Consider the following 21575-nt stretch of genomic DNA (forward strand, 5'->3'; position numbering starts at 1 on the left):
GAGGCCTGGCGTGCTGCGATTCATGGGGTGGCAAAGAGTCGGACACGACTGAGCAACTGCACTGGACTGAACGTAAGGGATACATGTATGCACAGTTATTTGTACTTCAAGACCATAGCACACCTACGTGTGATTCTCAACACCAACAGGCTCACAAGCATCTGCAGGCTGACAGGCATGTACTGGGACTGGGGAAATGATGGAGTTGCTCCAGTTACCCACAGCCAAGAACCACGTCATTTTTCATTTGTATTCATATAAGGAAAAGTCTGCACTGTAACTACTATGGCTAAACACTTGTCCCTGTTGTTCAACTGGCAACACGGGTTGCTGGGAAAAAAAGTTTTAAAGGTAAGCATGATAGTGTAAGATGAAAAGCTCATACAACAATCTGTGTCCCAAAAGACTGACAACTAAAGTGAACTTTGTCCTGGTCTAAGAAAGTGGAAGGCCAAGTTCCAGCCCCGATCTAAAAACCTTGAAGGAAGCATAGACCCTTGGGTAAGTACTTTAGCACAAATCAGAAACAAAGAAAAAAAACCTGCTAATGATGAAGAGATATCAATCTTTAGGCCAAATAAAAGTGAGACCTGAACTTTTCAGTCCAGGGGCAGAGACGGTCAATGCGAAAAATCAAAAAAGGATGAAAATACATGGGGTATTAGGAGGACACATGGCAAGGGGAACTCACTGGGTCAGGAGGTCAGAGGCATCCCTTTGCAGGGGGGTTTGACCTGAGATCTGAAAGATGACAAGGAGTTAGCCAGGTGTCTGGGTTTCCAACTGGGTGTGATCTAGGAATTCATGCTGGTCAAATACAATCAGAACACATGGAGACAGTGACATGAGGGTCAAAGGAGAGCAGAGTTCAATTCCTGTAGGGCATATTCAGCACTCAGATTTTTATCCTAAGTCTGCTACTGCTACCGCTAAGTCGCTTCAGTCGTGTCCGACTCTGTGTGACCTCATAGACGGCAGCCCACCAGCCTCCCCTGTCCCTGGGATTCTCCAGGCAAGAACACTGGAGTGGGTTGCCATTTCCTTCTCCAATGCATGAAAGTCAAAAGTGAAAGTGAAGTCGCTCAGTCATGTCTGACTCTTAGTGACCCCATGGACTGCAGCCTACCAGGCTCCTCCATCCATGGGATTTTCCAGGCAAGAGTACTGGAGTGGGGTGCCATTGCCTTCTCCGTATCCTAAGTCTAAGAGACCATAAAGAGGTGAGGTATAACCAGATTTGTATGCTAAAAAGATCACTTTGGCAGCCATGAGCAGAACCAGAATGGGGAAGTAAAGAAGATAAGGGAAGCCCAATTGGAAAATTTGTATGCAGGTCAGGAAGCAACAGTTAGAACTGGACATGGAACAACAGACTGGTTCCAAATAGGAAAAGGAGTACGTCAAGGCTGTATATTGTCACCCTGCTTATTTAACTTATATGCAGAGTACATCATGAGAAATGCTGGACTGGAAGAAACACAAGCTGGAATCAAGATTGCGGGGAGAAATATCAATAACCTCAGATATGCAGATGACACCACCCTTATGGCAGAAGGTGAAGAGGAACTAAAAAGCCTCTTGATGAAAGTGAAAGTGGAGAGTGAAAAAGTTGGCTTAAAGCTCTACATTCAGAAAATGAAGATCATGGCATCCGGTCCCATCGCTTCATGGGAAATAGATGGGGAAACAGTGGAAACAGTGTCAGACTTTATTTTGGGGGGCTCCAAAATCACTACAGATGGTGACTGCAGCCATGAAATTAAAAGACACTTATTCCTTGGAAGGAAAGTTATGACCAACCTAGATAGCATGTTCAAAAGCAGAGACATTACTTTGCCAACAAAGGTTCATCTAGTCAAGGCTATGGTTTTTCCAGTGGTCATATATGGATGTGAGAGTTGGACTGTGAAGAAGGCTGAGCGCCGAAGAATTGATGCTTTTGAACTGTGGTGTTGGAGAAGACTCTTGAGAGTCCCTTGGACTGCAAGGAGATCCAACCAGTCCATTCTGAAGGAGATCAGCCCTGGGATTTCTTTGGAAGGAATGATGCTAAAACTGAAACTCCAGTACTTTGGCTACCTCATGCGAAGAGTTGACTCATTGGAGAAGACTGTGATGTTAGGAGGGATTGGGGGCAAGAGGAGAAGGGGACGACAGAGGATGAGATGGCTGGATGGCATCACTGACTCGATGGACGCGAGTCTGGGTGAGCTCCGAGAGTTGGTGATGGACAGGGAGGCCTGGCTTGCTGCGATTCATGGGGTTGCAAAGAGTCGGACACGACTGAGCTACTGATCTGATCTGATCTGAATTGGAAAATAAAAGATGATGAACAAGAGAGGTGGCAGGACTACTCTGCACCTGGTCCTGGCAGCTGTGTCTTGATAAGGGGCAGGAAGGGCTTCCCTGGGACCTCAAACAGTAAAGGATCTACCTGCAGCATGGGACACCTGGGTTCAGACCCTGGGTTGGGAAGATCCCCTGAAGGAGAAAATGGCAAGCCACTCCAGTATTCTTGCCTGGAGAATTCCATGGACAAAGGAGCCTGGCAGGCTATAATTCATGGGGTCGCAAAAGAGTCAGACACTACTGAGCGACTAACACACACACACACAAGGAGGAGGAAACAGCAGGTCTCAGGATGATTCCCAGGTCTCTGGTATTCCAAGCGAGAACTGGCCAAAGGCAATCAGGATTGACAGCAGGTTATGAGTATAGTTTCAGATGCATTAGCAGAGAGGCCCAACAGAGGCATTCAAATGGAGGCAAACACATGTGTCTGGAGTTCAGAGAAATTCAGGCTGGAGAAGAATGTTTAATAGATTATGTTAACAGTACAAATATATCAAGCAACTTACATATAGATCATGTAAACTCTGCAAGCGCAAATAAATTAAATTTCATAAAGCCTATCATTATATGGTTAAAACCTGCAACATTATGTTAACTGATTATGTGATCTCAAATGTAATCAGGATTTTAATGGTCAGCTGGCTATAGAGAATATTTGAAAGAACAATCCCAATAAGTAAAAGGCAAGTGACTATACACTCGGAAAATCGGACTTGACTTGTGGTCCTTTCACAAGATTTCAACGCCATTCTCACCACAGGAAAAACAAAATCTACTTATCCTCCAAATTGGAAGACTTTCTCTTGAAACAAAACTAGTGTTTGGACTAATAGACATGTAAAGAGCTGTAGCGCTTGCTCTTTGGCTTGAGATCACGTTTTGTTTAGTACTGGCAAGAGGCAGTAGTAAGTCAACACTTACAAGACGATCAGCTAATCCTTCTCTTTTATGAGGTAGTCTAATAAATGTTCTCAAGCCAAGCTCTGGTGCCAGCAAACAGAAAGCAAGAACACTGCTCAAATTCTTGATATGAAGTACTTTGCTTACTGGCCCAAGAAGCTTTACAAGTAGGTGCTGATACCCGAGCAAAAAGTATGGAGGCTCTGTGATGTGCTCAAGTGCCCCAAGGGATGCTGCTGAGACAACCTAACTCGTTAAACTCTTATCCATTTGGAAGTAAATTTAACCCAACCTACATCAAGGGCCAACATTTCCTCTGATGTACTTTCCTTTTTCCCCTAATAGCATCCAACTGCACTTTCCTCATAAACATCAATGCTAATACTTTGGTTTTTGTTTTAATTTAAGATGATATTTTCAGAGTAACTTGTCTTTGAAGAAAGGGCAGCATTTTTGGTTGAATTATAATTATGAATATATCAAATAATGTCAAGAATGAGGAAAAAGTGAGTAAGAGAATTTAATTCATTCCATGAATTGTTTTTGAGGTTACTGTTGTTTCTGGGCTTCCCTAATGGTTCAGCCAGTAAAGAATCTGCCTGCAATGCAGGAAACACAGGAAATGCCTGGTTGGATCCCTGGGTTGGGGAGATCCCCTGGAGGAGGAAAATGGCAACCCACTCCAGTAATCTTGCCTGAAAAATCCCATGGACAGAGGAGTCTGGTGGACAACAGTTCAAAGAGTCACAAAGAGTCAGACACAACTGACCTACTAAGCATGCATGCACTGCTGTTTCTATTAAAAAACTGGAAATAGACATGCCTTATGATCCAGCAATCCCATTGCTGGGCATACACATTGAGAAAACCAGAAGGGAAAGAGACATGAGTACCCCAATGTTCATCGCCGCACTGTTTATAATAGCCAGGACATGGAAGCAACCTAGATGTCCATCAGCAGATGAATGGATAAGAAAGCTGTGGTACATATACACAATGGAGTATTATTCAGCCATTAAAAAGAATACATTTGAATCAGTTCGAATGAGGTGGATGAAACTGGAGCCTATTATACAGAGTGAAGTAAGCCAGAAAGAAAAACACCAATACAGTATACTAACGCATATATATGGAATTTAGAAAGATGGTAACAATAACCCTGTGTACGAGACAGCAAAAGAGACACTGATGTATAGAACAGTCTTATGGACTCTGTGGGAGAGGGAGAGGGTGGGAAGATTTGGGAGAATGGCATTGAAACATGTAAAATATCATGTATGAAATGAAAAAAAATAAATAAATAAATAAAAATCTTCTTTAAAAAAAAGTTTCAAGTACCTAATATAAGGTTGAATGAGATGACCTTTAATGATCATTCCAATTTGATTATAAATCAAGTGTCTCATCAATGCTCTATTTCAAAACGCACTGACAAAAGTAAGTGTAAACTCTTTGGTAGGTTGCATCTATTTATTCTTTATTCCTAGAATGTAAGAAATGTTGTGACATTAATACTTATTTCATCTCTGTCAAAGCACATATTTAGAAATCACCTAGACAAAATTCTAGCCCTATTTTAGATCACAGATTTTAAAGTCAACACCAACCTAATTCCTATACTCAACGAGAAAAGTATTGTGTCTGAAAATAACAGCAATACAAGAACCTAACATCTAATTTTCCTGTCTTATTCCTCCCTCACTTATCAGTGAGATCACTACAATTGTTTCTAAGTGCTATAACACTTGCATTTACAGTGAGTGACATAAAAATCAGATTTATGACCTATAGATCTAATTAAAGCAAAAGGTGGCAGGGAAGACTTTTAGAACTTGCTGTTTATAGGTATCATACATCATGCATGTTCAGAAAAACATTTGAAACTGAGGACAACTTACCCCAGGCTAGGTTGTGATGCAGTAACAGAGAACTCCAAAATCTCGAGAGCTTACATGAAAGGTTTATTTCTCACCCATTTACATGTCCATTAGAGGTTGGCTACTCTATATTCTCTTCATCCCAGGCCTAACAACCCCATATGAAGGAGGAAAAGAGCCATGGCAAAAACCATTAGACCAAAAGTTCTTAGAGCTTTTGCTTGTAGGCAGGACATTCTACTTAAACTCACAATTTTTTTGGCTAAAGCAAGTCATATGGACAAACTGAAGTCTATGAGGCATGGAAGTATAATTCTCTCAGTGATTACTTGGGCACAGTAATATGATGTATTGTATTTACCATAGGGCTTCCCTGATAGCTCAGTGGTAAAGAACTTGCTTGCCTATGCAGGAGATGTGGGTTCAATCCCTGGATCAGCAAGATCCCCTGGAGAAGAAAATGACAACCCACTCCAGTATTCTTGCCAGGAAAACGCCATGGACAGAGGAGCCTGGCAGGCTGCAGTCCATGGTGTGCAAAGAGTCAGATATAACAACTGAGAATGAATGCATAAGGCCACCACACAGATACAACATAATACATTCCGCCATCCTACTAGTGGGACATTTAGACTGTATTCAGTCTATTCTGAAACAATGAGATTTATTATAGAAGAGTTCATGATAAGTATATATTTCCACCTTTGATTATTATAAAATTACCCTCTTTGTTTTACTTTATTTGATACCATTTGCTTTTTTTTTTCTGTTTGTAATTAATGAGATTTGTCCATGCTTTTAAACTTTCTACACTTTTGTATTATGTGCTCCTGTTAGTAATAATCATGTTGGGTTGTTTAAAAAAAAACGAATTTCAGCTTTCCCCATTTCTATTTACTGTTTCACTAATAGTTCACCTTACCCCTGCCATACCATTTTACGCTATATTTTTTGGTTTGTCTTTGTTTCCTTTAATGCTTGATGACTTTTTCTATATAATCTGCCTTTCTTCATACTACTGACTTTTCCATGGTTTTATATTTGTCCTTAATTTGGAAGATACAATTCTCCCTTTAAAATTCTATTTATTCTATTCTATTTAAAATTCTATATAAATAGAAAACTCCTTTAAGTTTCTCTCTCTTTTTTTTGGGCTGAACCATGCAGCTTGCAGGATCTTAGTTCCTTGACCAGGAATCAAACCTATGCCCCTTTCAGTGGAAGTACGGAATCCTAACCACTGGCCCACGAGGGAATCCCCCCTTCCCCCTTTGTACTGTATACTTAGTCACTCAGTTGTGTCTGACTCCTTGTGACCCCATGGACTGTAGGCTGCCAGCCTCTGTCCATGGAATTTCTCGGGTAAGAATATTGGAGTGGGTAGCCATTCTCTTCTCCAGGGAATCTTCCCAAACCAGGGATTGAACATGGGTCTCCTGCATTGCAGGTAGGTTCTTTACTGTCCAAGCCACCAAGGAAGCCTCATCCCCCCTTTAAGTCTAAATTATAGTGGAACCTGGGGTCTGTAAGTGACGGAGTCAAGAGTAAAACAGTATCTTTCAAGTCTTCCCTTGCAATATAAGCCTCTCCTCCTGCCTCTACCTTCCCCCCCCAAAATAAAAAAATTCTCCTCTGAGTCCTCATTTCAACTTGGTGATTTAATCTGGAGTGTTGCAGAACTGTACTTATGATTCTAGAGCAATAGGGAGGAGCTGACAGGACTTTTTCTCTCTGGGGCCAACTGGGAACTCTAAGTGCAAGGACAGACTGAGTAAGGCAGATTTTTCTTCCCTTTGCAAGTCGTCTCCTTCTCAAGACCAGCTGAGGTTCGTCATAATCAGGACCTGGCTAGACTTTCCTCAATGTCAGATCCCCTAGAACTGGGGTCTAGTCCTCAACATTTTGACATTAGACTCTGTTTTATGTTAGTGTTTGGGATAGGGATAGCTTGTCTTTCTGGATTTGCATGACTATTTATAGAGAATTAGGAGGAGCCTCATTAGGTACTTCTAGACACCAGCCACCTGGGGTAGGACATTCTTATCAACTGACCTTATCAAGGTAAATATCATTGTACTGCTGGGTGGAATAAATTATTTTCTATCAGGATCATCACCATAGCAACGAATGCCCATTGTCATTATATATCGTACTCATTACAATATCATTATATATTACAGCTTTTTTTTTTCCTTAAAGAGAAAGGGTAGGAAAGCTTTATTTCTAAGGTCATTAATCTACAGATGAGGAAAAGAAAATCGAGAACTGATTTCAAGAGGGCAAGCTGGAGACGTCCAGGAAAGATGGCAGTGTGAGATCTGATAAGGGTTTTCCTAGAAAATGACTAAAAGGATTAAAAAAAAAAAAAAAAGACCATTATTACTCATTCTAGGGAATAGTGGCCACCACATGTGATAAAATCTAAGGAATCATTTAAGTCAGGACAAAACCAGAATAGATGAAAACCAACATGTGACTGCCCTTCTCAAGACAGTCAAGTGGTGTCACAGGAGAAGGAAGTCTGGGAAGCTCCACCAGTTTCCTCCAAGCTGGAGAGGAAGGGGGCAAGAGGCCTAGGGGAAAGGCTGGTCACAGATTACAAGCTTTCAGAGACCATGGAGGCACAGGTCTCCCAGCACAGCAAGGCCATAGGTACTTTGCCCTCTGAGGTCTCTCTTAACCTTGCCTTCTGATAAGCATCATGGACATGTCCCAGTGCACCCTCAAAATACAGCTTCCAATCCCCAAGCTGGCCTCTGGTGCAGTCATTTACAAAACTAAAAGGAATGAGTACAGAAACAAACTCTCTACTTGTGACCATACAAAACTCTAATCCCTCCCCACACTCTAAAGGCTCTTTACATAATAAATGAATAAGACAAATCTATGCTCTTCCCTGGTGGTTCAGCGGGGACCACGTGCCTGCAATGCAGGAGGTGCAGGAACCATAGGTTCAATCCCTGGGTTGGGAAGATCTCCTCGAGAAGAAATTGACAACCCACTCCAGTATACTTGCCTGAGAAATCCCATGGACAGAAGATCCTGGTGGGCTACAGTCTGTGGGGTCACAAAAGATCTGGACACAATTTAGCAACTAAACAACAACAATGTTCTGTGTCACCCAGCCCTTCAAGATAAATATAGAGAAAGTAACTATAATTACTCTTGGATTTATCAGTTTAACCATTTTATTTATTTATATTTCACTTTTAAATAAAGAAAACAGGAACCATAAATATAGAAGCAAGGCTATAAAAAGTATATAGCCAAAGGACAGAAGACACTAAATTATGAGATAATTGTTGCAATCTATAATAAACAACTAAAATAGTAAGTCAAAGTTACACTATTCTACAATCATCTTGACTTAAAAGGTACGCCATCCATTTAATATCCATTTCCAAATATTATGAACTCCTAACAAATATTGGAACACCTGCTTTTATGTTTGTGTTCTTCTGTACATACACACACACGCACATACACACTCCAAGTATCCTCCAAGTACTCCCAGTATCAAGCTTAATAGTAAAAGATGATTACCGTTTCCATTGATGTCAGCAACAAAATAATGATGCTGGCTGTTGTCCTATTGACACTGTGTTCTCAGAGTACTAACTTATGAAAAACAAAACTGTCCAAGTGAAATGAATGACAGAATCAAATGAAAATCAACCAGGAAAAAAAAAGATTTCATTTAAGTACCTGGTTACAAAATACACACACACACACACACACACACACACACACACACACGTAGCTTCATTTTTAAGTTAAACAAGCCAATCTGAAAAGAATACACACTGTATAATTCCATTTACATGACAAAGGCAAAACTATGGAGACAGAAGAAAGATCACTGGCTGCACGAAGTGGAGCATGAAGGATTTTTAGGGCAGTTAAACTCTTCTGTATGACGCTATAATGGTCAACATAAAACACGTTTGTCAAAACCCATAGACTGCCAAGACCAAGAGCGAACCCTACAGTAAACTCTGGACTCGTCAGTATAGGTCCACTGATTAAACTGCTCTGGGGTGGGACACTGATAATGGGCGAGGCTATGTGTTTGTGGGGGGTGGGGGAACTCTGTGCTTTCTGCTCAATTTTGCTGCGAACCTAACCGATATTAAAGAACAGCTTTCAATTTTAAAATTTATTTTAAAAATTTAAAATATATTTTATTTTATATTTTTTATGCCTATAAAGTTGTGGCGCATGAGTTCAGTTGCTCTAAGGCAGGTGGGATCTTCCCAGATCAGGAATGGAACCCATGTCTCCTTCATTGGCAGACAGATTCTTTACCACTGAGCTACCAGGGAAGCCCATAATCTCTGTTATGCTCTAATATAATAATGGCTTTATTTGAGAAATGTAACTTGAGCTGAGGTATTCTCTACTTGGGATACATGTCCCTAGATTTAATAATTATATATTCTTTCTAATCTAGTTTTAATTTTGTACTTGGCACAAAATTTATATTCTAGGAACATGGAAAGTTATTTCCTCCTATTTTAGGTTTTGTTGAGCTTGGGGCATCATGATGCATTGAACTGTTCTCAGAACTTCCAAAAATTGTTAATCATAAAGAGATTAGGGAATACTTCCTTATTCTGAAGAACCAATACCTTTTATACTCTTTCCCCAAGCAATCCTTCTTCTTTGGACATCTTCTAATTGATAAAACAAACAGCCTTTCAGAAAATTCTCAATGAGTTAAAAAAAAAAAAAAATATATATATATATATATATATATTATTTGAGGTTGGAGTCCTAAAAAAAAGATCACCTACCTCCTTCCCAGCTTTCTCTATCATGTCAGAGGAAAATACCAATAAAAATATCAGGCTCTTACCACATGCCAGGCCTGTGTGCCAAGCACTTTCCATACATTCTCAGGAACTCTCTTGTTACTCGTAGTACACAGATGAAAAACGTAGGGCTGAGGAAGTTTATTAAACAGAGTCCTCATGGTGGTTTTCGAATCTATTTGACATCAAAGCCCATGCAACAAATTCTTTCACCACTGTTTACATGTAACCTGGGCTTCCCAGGTGGTGCCTGCCAGTGCAGGAGACATGAGAGATGTGGGTTTAATCCGTGGGTCGGGAGGATCCCCTGGAGAAGGGCACGGCCACCCACTCTGGTATTGCTGCCTGGAGAATCCCAAGGACAAAGGAGCCTGGTGGGCTATGGCCCACAGGGTCTCAAAGAGTTGGACACAGCTGAGCACACATACACGAGCAACAATCAGCCTGGCGGTACTGCTGATGACACAATACACGTTTACAGAGGTTCCTGGCCTGGGTTCATTAAAGGTTTAGGGTATTCTTTAAACCCCAGGGAAGATCTGAAAAGTGTGCATTTTATACTACTCAGGAGCTATTCAACAGTTTTCAGTAGATTATCAAACAGCTAAAATAGTACATCCTTGGGGGTTCATATTTCTAAAAGCATTGTCATTAGTACAGGTTTAAAAAAAAAACATGGGGTACTTCCCTGGTGGTCCCATGGTTAAGTATCTGCCCGCCAGTGCAGGGAACTCGGGTAGATCCCTGGTCGTGGAGAATTCCACATGTCCAGGAGCAAATAAGTCCATGTGCCATAACTAACGAGCCTATACTCTAGAACCCTCGAACCACGACTACTGAGCTGCGTGACGCAACTACTGAAGTCTGAGTGTCTGCCTAGAGGCTGTGTGACAAGAGAAGGTGCTGCAATGAGAAGTCATCACTGCAACTAGAGAGGAGGCCCCACTCTCTGCAACTAGAGAAAAGTCCATGCACGGCAATGAGGACCCAGCACAGCCAAAAAGATAAATAAAGAAAGAACTTTAAAAAAATGGCACAAAAGGCGTACAACATATTTAATATAATGAAATCACAAGACATTTGATCCTGATGGGAGCATATGCCATGGACATTCCTGACAAGGCCACTTTGATACCATCACTTGATAATTTTACCAGTGCTAAATTTTCAAGAATTTTGCCAGCTACTTTTTCCTTCATTATTTGGTTTCTGAGCCTTGCTAATCTGTTTTGAAAGGAAGCTTGGTAATGTCATAATTTATATTTTAATGGAAAAAATAATATTATGAAATGTTTCCCATGACTGCTAATAGGTACTGAATGAGAGCTTTTTGGTAATAACAGGAAACATCAAAGATGTTCGCCTCTGCTTTGTGACCTTGAATCATGATTCATAAATCCAAGTGTGTAAACTCTTGCTGAGGCACCAAATGACATGAGTGCTGGGCTCATGTCCCGTTCTCCAGAGCAATTTCCTGTCAAAGCAAGTTTCCGTACTGAGTTGAGGTATGCTAAAGAACTGGCTAAAGCACACAAAATGGCTTAGATTAAAACGTTCCTGAATTAACTCTGGTGCATTGCTACTGGGAAGGCAGAACTGGTGTAACTGCCACTGAATGTGGTAGGGTGGCTCCCCAGAAAATTAAAAACAGAATTACCATATGATTCAATAATTCCAATTCAGGGTATCTGCCCAAAAGAACTGCGAGCAGCAACTGGAACTGAGATATGTATTCCCATATTCGTAACATCATTATTCATAATAGCCAGAAGCTAGAAGCAATTCAAGAGTTCATCAATAAATGGATAAAATGTGGAATATTCATACAGGCATAACTCAGAGATACTGCAGGATCATGACCTGCATGACATCATCTAGACCATGGCAATACAGTGAGTCACATGAATTTTTGGTTTCCCAGGGTATAGAAAAATTATGTTTACATTATACTGCAGTCTATTAAGTGCGCAATAGCACTGTGTCTTGGGCTTCCCTATTGGCTCAGCCGGTAAAGAATCTGCCTGCAATGCAGGACACCCTGGTTTGATTCCTGGGTCAGGAAGAACCCCTGGAGAAGGGATAGGCTACCCACTCCACTATTCATGGGCTTCCCTGGTGGCTCAGATGGTGAAGAACCTGACTGCAATGTGGGAGACCTGGGTTCAATCCCTGGGTTGGGAAGATCCCCTCGAGGAGAGCATGGCAACTCACTCCAGTATTCTTCCCTGGATAATTCCCATGGATAGAGGACCCTGGCGGGCTCTAGTCCATGGGGCCACAAAGAATTGGACACAACTGAGCGACTAAGCACAGCACGGCACTATGTCTAAAAGAAAGTGTATCCCTTAATTTAAAAATACAAAATAAAAACCAATTACAATATTAACATTAAAGATCATTGATCACAGACCACCATAACAAATCTAATAGTTATGGAAAACTTTGAAACACTGTGAGAATTACCAAGAGGCAACACAGAAACATGAAGTGAGCAAATGCTATTGGAAAAATGGCACCAATAGCCTTGCTCCATGCAGGATTGTCACAAACCTTCAATTTGTAAAAGACACAGTATCTGCAAAGCACAATAAAGTCAGGTGATATAAAGTACTGTGTGTCTGCAGAATGAAATATTATTCAACCTTCAAAAGGTAGGAAATTCTGACACATGCTACAATATGGATGAAACTTGAAGAGGTTATGCTAAGTGATACGAACTGGGCACAAAATGACCCATATGGTATGATTCTATCTGGTAGAGTACTACATGAAATGCTTAGAGTAGTCAAGTGAATAGAGAGAGAAAGCAGAAGAGTGGTTGCCATGGTCTATGAGGCAAGGGAAATGGAGTTAGTGTTTAATAGGTACGGGGTCCCTGTTCGGAAGATGAAAGAGTTCTCGCGATAGAAAATGGTTTGCCTAAGTCCCTTTGGGCTGCTATAACTAAGTACTGGGTGGCTTATAACCAAAAGCACTGATTTCTCCCAGTTCTGAAGGCTGGGAAGTCTATGATTGCAGCACTGGAAGACACTCTTCTAGCGCACAGTTGGCTCTCTTCTCACCGTGTCCTCAGATGGTAGAAGGAGGCAAGGGATCTCTCTGGGTTTCTTATAAGGGAACTAATTCCATTCATGACTCAATCATCTCTCAAAGGCCCACCGCCTAATACCATCACCTTAGGGATTAGGGTTTCAACCCTAATTTTAGGGAGCACACAAACATCCAGACCTGACATGAGTGTGGTTATCTTCAGACACACTGTGTGCATAACTGATCATACAAGAACATTTTTTATTTTTGTAAAATATACATAAAATAACTTACAGGACTTTTATTACAAGGGCTTTTTTTGTTATTTTTGATTCTTTGGGAATCAACAATATATATATAAAATGAATATTTTACATAGTGGGGGTTGATGGTTACAGAACAATGTGAATGCATTTAATGCCACTGAAATGCATGGTTAAAAATGATTAAAATGGTAAATTTTATGTATATTCTGCAACAATAAAAATGTCCTTGTATGATCACTGTGGGGCTTCCCAGATGGTGCTAGTGGTAAAGAACCTGCCTGTCAATGCAGGACAAATAAGAGACACGAGTTCAATCCCTGGGTTGGGAAGATCCCCGGAGAAGGGCACAGCAACTCACTCCAGTATTCTTGCCTGGAGAATCCCATGGACAGCGGAGTCTGACAGGCTATTGTCCATAAGGTCACACAGAGTTGGACACAACTGAAGCAACTTAGTATACATGCACATAAGAAAATATAATCAACTATAATTACTTTTATAGTATGCAGGCATTAATTTTACATTATTTTGTGCTCAGGTTTCATTTTCTTTATAAAAGTTTTCCTAATCTACTTGAGAAAATTGTCACTTCAATCTGTATTATAATATTTCTATACATATGCATATATATTGAACACACACTGCACTGTGTGTATTTGTATTGATCCTGCACAATCTTCAAGGGTGGGGACTATGTCACTTTCAACATTATAGTCTGATGTCACAGGCCACAAAATGCACTCAGATTGTTTACTGGGCTTATCATTATATAGTTAAGACTTAAAGCCTCCGTTCTACACATTAAGTACAGTTGACTATGCACACGGTCTGCCTGAAGATAACCACCCTCACAGCAGTTATTTGATTTTATTATATTTGCCCAAAGATAATTCAAAATAACCCAAGTGATTTGCAGACTGGAGTTCCCTATCTGTTCATCAGTCAGCTAGAGAGAAGGACTGTACAAAGTTCAACATTCCCTGGAGAAAACCTCCTGGTTGTCCTAAAAAAAGACCCACCAGGCTGCTAATGGTGCTCTAGAGGCCCGGAGCATTATTACGTGCTGTTCTCCCAGGTGCAGAGTTGTACATTAGAAGGTGGAATGGAGGCAGCAGTGTCCTTCTTCCAAAGCACTGCCTGATAGGCTAGGTTGGGCACACAGTTACTCTACCTGCCACCTACCTAATGTACTACCCATTATCTTCCCAATAACAGATATTTCAGAAGGCTTCAGCAGAATTTTTAAAACTGGTACCCCTCCAGAATACCATTGTTTATGCAGACCTTTACCCATATCTCAGATTGCCTATAATTAAATTTTCCTTGCGCTGGGCATTCAGCATGAATGTTGGTTTCAATCACTGCTCATTCATTGTTACAAGAGGGAAGAAACAGCTGGCAATAACCAAAGATCTACTGCCAGGCCTAGCTTCTTCCGCCTGTGAATGCAATTCCCTGGAGTGTCCCAATCTCTGCACACATCTAGTGGTTACTGGAGCAGGCTTACACGGGCTCAGGAGCCAACAGGACACACCTCTCCCCAGCTCGGCCTCCAGAGACATAACCCCTGGAAACCGGGTTTAGCCACGGTGGGAGTATGGAGGCCATACAAATCAGTGCCTTTTTTCTGAGAGCTGAGTTTTAAACATTTATCTGTACACCGTGGAAAAACTGTAACTGAGTGGTTAGTGAATCCAGTTGAAAACACAGTGAGTGGAAGTTTAAGGAATTCAAAAAAAAGGCCTAAAATGTCACTTGATATTGAATTGTGATGAAGAAAGGCTACTGTTCCACCAGATTTTAAGTTTGGGAGATGTCAGTGCTATCTAAACAAAGGTTTTGAAAAGTGGTGTCAGGAACATGCCACCTGGGAACTTATTCCAAATTCAGTCTTTTTTTTTTTTTTAATTGATGTACAATTGGTTTACAATTTTGCATCAGTTTCAGGTGCACAGCAGAGCAATTCAGTACTTTTACAGATTATATTCCACTGGGGTTTCCCTGGCGGTGCTAGTAGTAAAAAACCTGCCTGCCAATGCAGGAGACATAAGAAATACAGCTTTGATCCCTGGGTTGGGAAGATCCCCTGGAGGAGGGCATGGCAATCCACTCCAGTATTTTTGTCTGAAGAATCACAAGGACAGAGGAGCCTGGTGGGCTACAGTCCATATAGTCGCATAGAGTCAAACATGACTGAAGTGACTTAGCACAGCACACATAGGTTATTATAAGATAATGGATATAATTCTCTATTCTATGTAGTAAATCCTTGTTGCTTATCTATTCTATATATAGCAATTTGTACCTGTTAATCCTATAGCATTGGTTTGTCCGTCCCCCTCTTCCCTCTCCCTTTTGGTAACCCAAGTTTGTTTTCCATATCTGTGAGTCTGCTTCTGTTTCATATATGCAGGCATTTGTATTATTTCTTAGATTTCACAGAGAAGTGATATCATACAGTATTTGTCTTTCTGTATGACTTAACTTCACCAAGCATAATATCTCTAGGTCCGTCTATGTTGCTACAAATGGCAATATTTCATTATTTATGGCTGAGTAATATTCCAGTTGATGCATGCACACACACACACACACACACACTTCTTAATCCAACTGTCTGTTGATGGGCACTTGAGTTGCTTCCATGTCTTGGTTAATTATATGTGTTGGAGTGCATGTCACGATTTAGTGTTTTTGTTTTTTTCCAGATACCCAGGAATAGAATTTCCAAATGAAATTCTAATGAAACTTTCAATGAAATTCATCCATACCAATGAACCAAATACTCTGAGGCTCAAGACTCTGTTTTAACAAACCTGTAACTACGCAGCAGGTGTAGATGATTACCAACAGGGCCCTGCTCTTCACAGGGCATAATTATACAGCATTAGACACAGATTCACTCCCAAGGTAAAGACCGAAACCTCAAAAATGAAGGGATTTTAAAGATTTTTCCTGCAAAGTTTAAAAAAATAATAATAATTTTAAATGATAACTAAAGTATATATATTTTAATATTTCTAGAAATGGACTTTATGTTACAAAACTATTTCTGAAAACTTCATCAAGCTCATGGAAAAATTTTACTACAAAACAGTACCTCCATCTATGAATAAAAAAGAAAATAAAGCAAAAAGCTCTATCATGAACCAACAAGACTTTGTTGTCTACTAATCCTTGGGATTGCAAAATTTCTTGGATTCCAGATTCAGAAACAGAAAGACATAATCCAGTCACTGCCATTGACTAGAACGGAGGTCAGTAAACTTTTTATGTAAGGGTCTGGCATATATACAACCTCATTGCAGCTATTCAACACTACCATTGTTCAGTAGTTCCCCCTTATGCATGGTTTTGATTTCTGATATTTCAGTTATCCATGGTCAACCATGATCTGAAAAATATTAAATGGAAAATTTCGGAAATAATTCATTTACCTTAAACTGCATGCCATTCTGAGCAGTGTGATAAAATCTCCTGCCGTCCTGCTCTGTCCTGCCCAGGTCATGCATCATGTCTGTGTCGAGCATATCCCACCTATGAATCACTGAGTAGCTGTCTGGGTTATCAGATCATTGGCTGTAGTATCACAGTCTTTGTGTTCAACTAACCCTTACTTGACTTAATACTGGCCCCAAAATGCAAGAGTAGTGATGCTGGCAATTCAGATCTGCCAAAGAGAAGCCGTAACGTCTTGCCTTTAAGTGAAAAGGTGAAAGTTCTTGACTCAATAAGTAAAGGAAAAAACTGTATGTGGAAGTTGATAAGATCTACAGTAAGAATGACTCTTCTATCTGTGAAACTGTAAAGAACAAAAAAGAAATTTGTGCTAGTTTTGTTATCATACCTCAAACTGCAAAAGTTAGGGCCACAGTGCGTAGTGCTTAGTTAAGATGGAAAAGGCATTACATTTGTATAATATTTTGAAAGAGACCAAATCCACATAACTTTTATTATAGTATATTGTTATAACTGTTCTATTTTATTATTATTAATCTCTTACTGTGCCTAATTATAAGTAAAACTTTATCACAGGTATGTATAATTAAGAAAAAACAGTATATAGTGGGTTCAGCCCTATCCACAGTTTTGAGCATCCACTGAGAGTCTTGGAATCCATCTCATGGATAAAGGGGGATTACAGTAGTTGGAAAGGAGCCATAGACAATATGTACCTGAATAAGCATAGCTTGTTCCAGTAAAACTTTATTTACAAAGCAAGACTGCAAGCTTGTGGGCTATAATTTGTTTACTCCTGAACCAGATTTTGAACAATCAGGAAGCATTCTTGGGACCAGATACTACAGAGTACTTTCAAAGATTATAGATTACCAAAGAGTTTCCCATGGCAGGTCTGTTAATCTGTACTAAAGAATCCACCTGCCAATGCAGGAGACGCAAGAGACACAGATTCAATCCATGGATCGGAAAGATCCCCTGGAGTAGGAAATGGCACCCAAGTCCAGTATTCTTGCCTAGAGAATCTCAAGGACAGAGGAGCCTGGTGAGCTACAGTCCATGGGCCACAAAGAGTTGGACACGACTGAACGACTGAACACACACACAGTTGGCAAAGTTATTTATAAAGAAGATATTGAATTTACTAGCTTCTTGCCAACTTCAGATTTTTCTATTTCCTCTAACATGTGAAAGTGTGAGTAGCTCAGTCGTGTCCGACTCCTTTTGACACTATGGACTTTACCCGCCAGGCTCCTCTGCCCATGGAATTCTCCAGGTGAGAACAGTGGAGTGGGTAGCCGTTCCCTTCTCCAGGGGATCCTCCCGACCTGTTGACTGAACTTGGGTCTCCTGTATTGCTGGCAGATTCTTTACCATCTGAGTTACCAGGAATGCCACCAACATGTGAAAAAAAAAAGGTACTTTATGCTTAGAAATACATGAATTGAAAAACACTAATAAAACAAAGTCTAGAGAAGACTATTTTGATCAGAGGAAACTTTTACTTCTGATGCCAGGTTTATTAAAAGCCACATGTGAAAAAGATTTGCTAATCTCCACCTGAAGGATAACATCCTAAGTAGTCGAAGAATATTTTAAGAAAATGAATAAATTATTTAACAAAAGGAAAAATGTAAACTAACTCTATTTGCAAGGTTTGTTAAGTTTATAAAACTTAAGAAGGTAAAAATAAACATGAAAAGGGGCAAAATTTGTTTAGTTTAAAAATGAGTGGTGAGACAAAAGTCTATACAAGGGCATTCAAGTAACAAATTCTCAGCACCCACCATTCTCCTTGCAGACCCCTCCTATATAGTCTGGATTCCTCATCTTTGCCACACTATACTTTAGTATAAATTTTGGTATAAATTTTCACCAGTTTTTCCTTTTAAATGTTTTATTCTAGAATAATTTTAGATTTTTAGAAAAGGTACAAATACAGTACAGAGTTCCCCAAACCCAGGACTTCCTCCGGTATTCAGAACCTGACAAAACAAGAGATCTTCATTTGAAAGTTCAGTTCAACAATTTACAGTGTCAGTTGAAAAGAAAATTAGACATTTGAAAATAAATTCAAATGCCAAATGTGTAGTTATTGTCTAAATAAATTGTAAAGTACTTTCAAATTTAGTTTTCTTAATATGAAAGTTTAGTCGGCAAATCACCCTTCGGTTCTCAGCTTCTGTCACCTCAAATAGGCATATGCCCTGTCACTTTCTGTGTGATACTCTTTCATTTCCTTCACAGCACTTATCTCACTCAGTAGTTACAGTATTTGTTTATTGGCTTTTTATCTATCCCCAGAGACTTCCCTTGTTGTGTTTCCCGCTTCTTGTTATAATCTCTGCACTTAGAACAGTGCCTGTGTACACTGAGTAGAGACACTCAGTAGACTTTGCTGGATGAATGAACGAATACATGAGCAAACACTAGATATGGCAGGGGTGATAAGAGGCATGTGATAAAAGACACATCTATTTAAATTGCCATTGTTTCTGAAACTTCTGTCTTTTACCACCAGCCATATACAGCTGAAGTTTTGGGGAGACTATCTGTTAGTCTACCATCTGTGTAACCACTGCTTACTGAGACAAAATCTAGAAATGTTACTTCCAACAAATCCGTGTAGTCTGAAAGCCAAAGCTTTCAAAGCAGATCTGTATTGTTGGTTCACTGCACTCAGGACTTCCTGGCATTATTCATTAGATGTGAAAAGTCAATTTAAAAAAACATTTAAATCACCCTTAGACTAACTAAAGTCTAATTAATCATCTTTCTGTACCTAAAAATATGTTTGGAAAAAAACTCAAAAATACTGGATTCCAACCTTATGGAGGGTTGGAAATGAGACATTTTGAGAAGACAGGTGAAAACAGACAAATGGTGAGTGGAAAAAAAAAACTCTCCTTTTTCCCGCCTACTGTCTATCCCTCAGCTTCAAGTTCAAGGAATCACCTGGCTGTAGGAAAAAGAAAGGAAGGATAGACAGGTGGCAGGAAGGAAGGACAGATGGCAGGAAGGAAGGGAGAGGCAACTAGCTAGTCCTGCATCCTCTATGAACACTTACATTTCTCCCAAGATCAAATATTACCAAATGTGTCCCCAAATCAAAGCACTTGATCCCTTTACTGAGCAAGGAAAAAGAAAGTCATTCTAAGATAAGCATCCATAAAATATTCATTTATCAGATAAAAAGAAGCAAGAAGAACAAAACTGCAGTGGCACTTTCAGACTATTTAGAGTATTTATTTTTCTTCTCTTTCTGGACCTGCACTATAATGAAGGGTAGACACTAATAAGTGCAGCAATGCAGCACAAATTGATCCACCGTCCAAAGAGTACAATAATCCCACTGTCACTTCCGGAACCTCTCCTGCTGAAGATGTAATGAGTTGCAAATAACTCGAATTATTGGTGGACTAAAGATTTAATAGACTAAATCTCACTGCCAAGAAACATATCAACATCAATACCAAAAATGGAGGTGAAAGAAATTCAGTTTTTGACCACATACATAAATTTTGGAAGCTCAAATATAATGATAATGATAAAAGATATATAAAATTCTACATTTTTTCTCTCTACAAAAATAGAACAATTATTAGTAGCAATGCTGAGATTATTCCTCTGAGAAGAGATACAAATATAAAATCACATAATATTACAACTCCATAAGGTTAACTTGAAAAATTCAGTGTCAACTTATAATTTTTTATTTTAAAAAATATATATTTCTGCCTCTGTTTCCTAAAAAGGCCTGGAAACACTGACAACCGATAAGAATGAATACCCTTAATGCCCAGACTGTAGTTTCTAAATTCCATTTTCTACTAAAAGGAACCAGAGCTCCTTGTAATAACTGATATAACTGATTCTTAGATTGGGCTACAAAGTAAACAAGAGGAGCTTAAAGTATCCCTTTGAACCAAAAAGCGGGGGTCAAAAAACCTAATAGGGCATGGCTGCCTTTGGGATGTTCTTTATCTTGATCCGGGTGCCGATTATATGGGAATACTGAGTTTGTGCAAACTCACTGTGACCCACTTATGATGGACTCTCTTTTCCATGTATTTACAGGAACCAATCTCAAGGGGTCCCAAAGGACAAAGTTTTTATTTGAGCATACTGAAAAAAAGAAAAAGTCACTACAACTCATCAAAATATACTCTTAAAATCCATGAATTTACAATGATCCTCAAGAAAAAAAAGGAATTCTCCCCCTAAAAGAACAAAGAAATATCTTTGATCACCTTTTAAAGAGAGAAGCCAAGTGGAATGGTATCAATACTGCCAGTTCTCGTTGGATATTCTCTCCATTTCTCCTACCTGAGGGAGAAGTCTTGTGATCTTCATAACAGGTAAAAGGGAGCAAACATCAACTGTCTTGCTGTACCAGAACTGAGCACTCTTTCTCTTCTTCCAGTTTTTGCCTACGTCATATTTGTTGACTGGTTAGCTGATTTACGGGCTTCGCTTGTGGCTCAGGGCTTCCCTTGTGGCTCAGCTGGTAAAGAATCCACCTGCAATGTGGGAGACCTGGGTTCGATCCCTGAGTTGGGAAGATCTCCTGGAGAAGGGAAAGGCTACCTACTCCAGTATTCTGGCCTGGAGAATTCCATGGACTGCACAGTGCTGAGCGACTGAACTGGGAACTGAGAGACTGCGTGTAGTGTGTGGGGTCACAGAGTTGGACATGACTGAGCGACTTTCACTCACTAGCTGATTTACTGGGTTTACCATTTTCACATTCCAACAGATTTTATATGTCAGTAATGACTCTTAAGCACTTTGGTTCCATTCTTCTGGTCCTAGTTGTCCTTTCCTCAGGGAGTTAAGGAAAGTGGAATGTGGAACTAATAACAGGAATGCCAAGGAAAAAG

The 21575-nt window shown here is 39.9% G+C and overlaps 1 protein-coding gene across 12 annotated transcripts in view; it reads right to left on the reverse strand.

Moving 5' to 3' along the window:
* The window catches only part of OSBPL6 (oxysterol binding protein like 6), a 218996-nt gene that overhangs the window by 88958 nt on the left and 108463 nt on the right, over positions 1 to 21575 (reverse strand). The window lies entirely within an intron of this gene.

The sequence above is a fragment of the Bubalus bubalis genome, chromosome 2 (genome assembly GCF_019923935.1).
Source record: "Bubalus bubalis isolate 160015118507 breed Murrah chromosome 2, NDDB_SH_1, whole genome shotgun sequence".
NCBI lineage: Eukaryota > Metazoa > Chordata > Mammalia > Artiodactyla > Bovidae > Bubalus > Bubalus bubalis.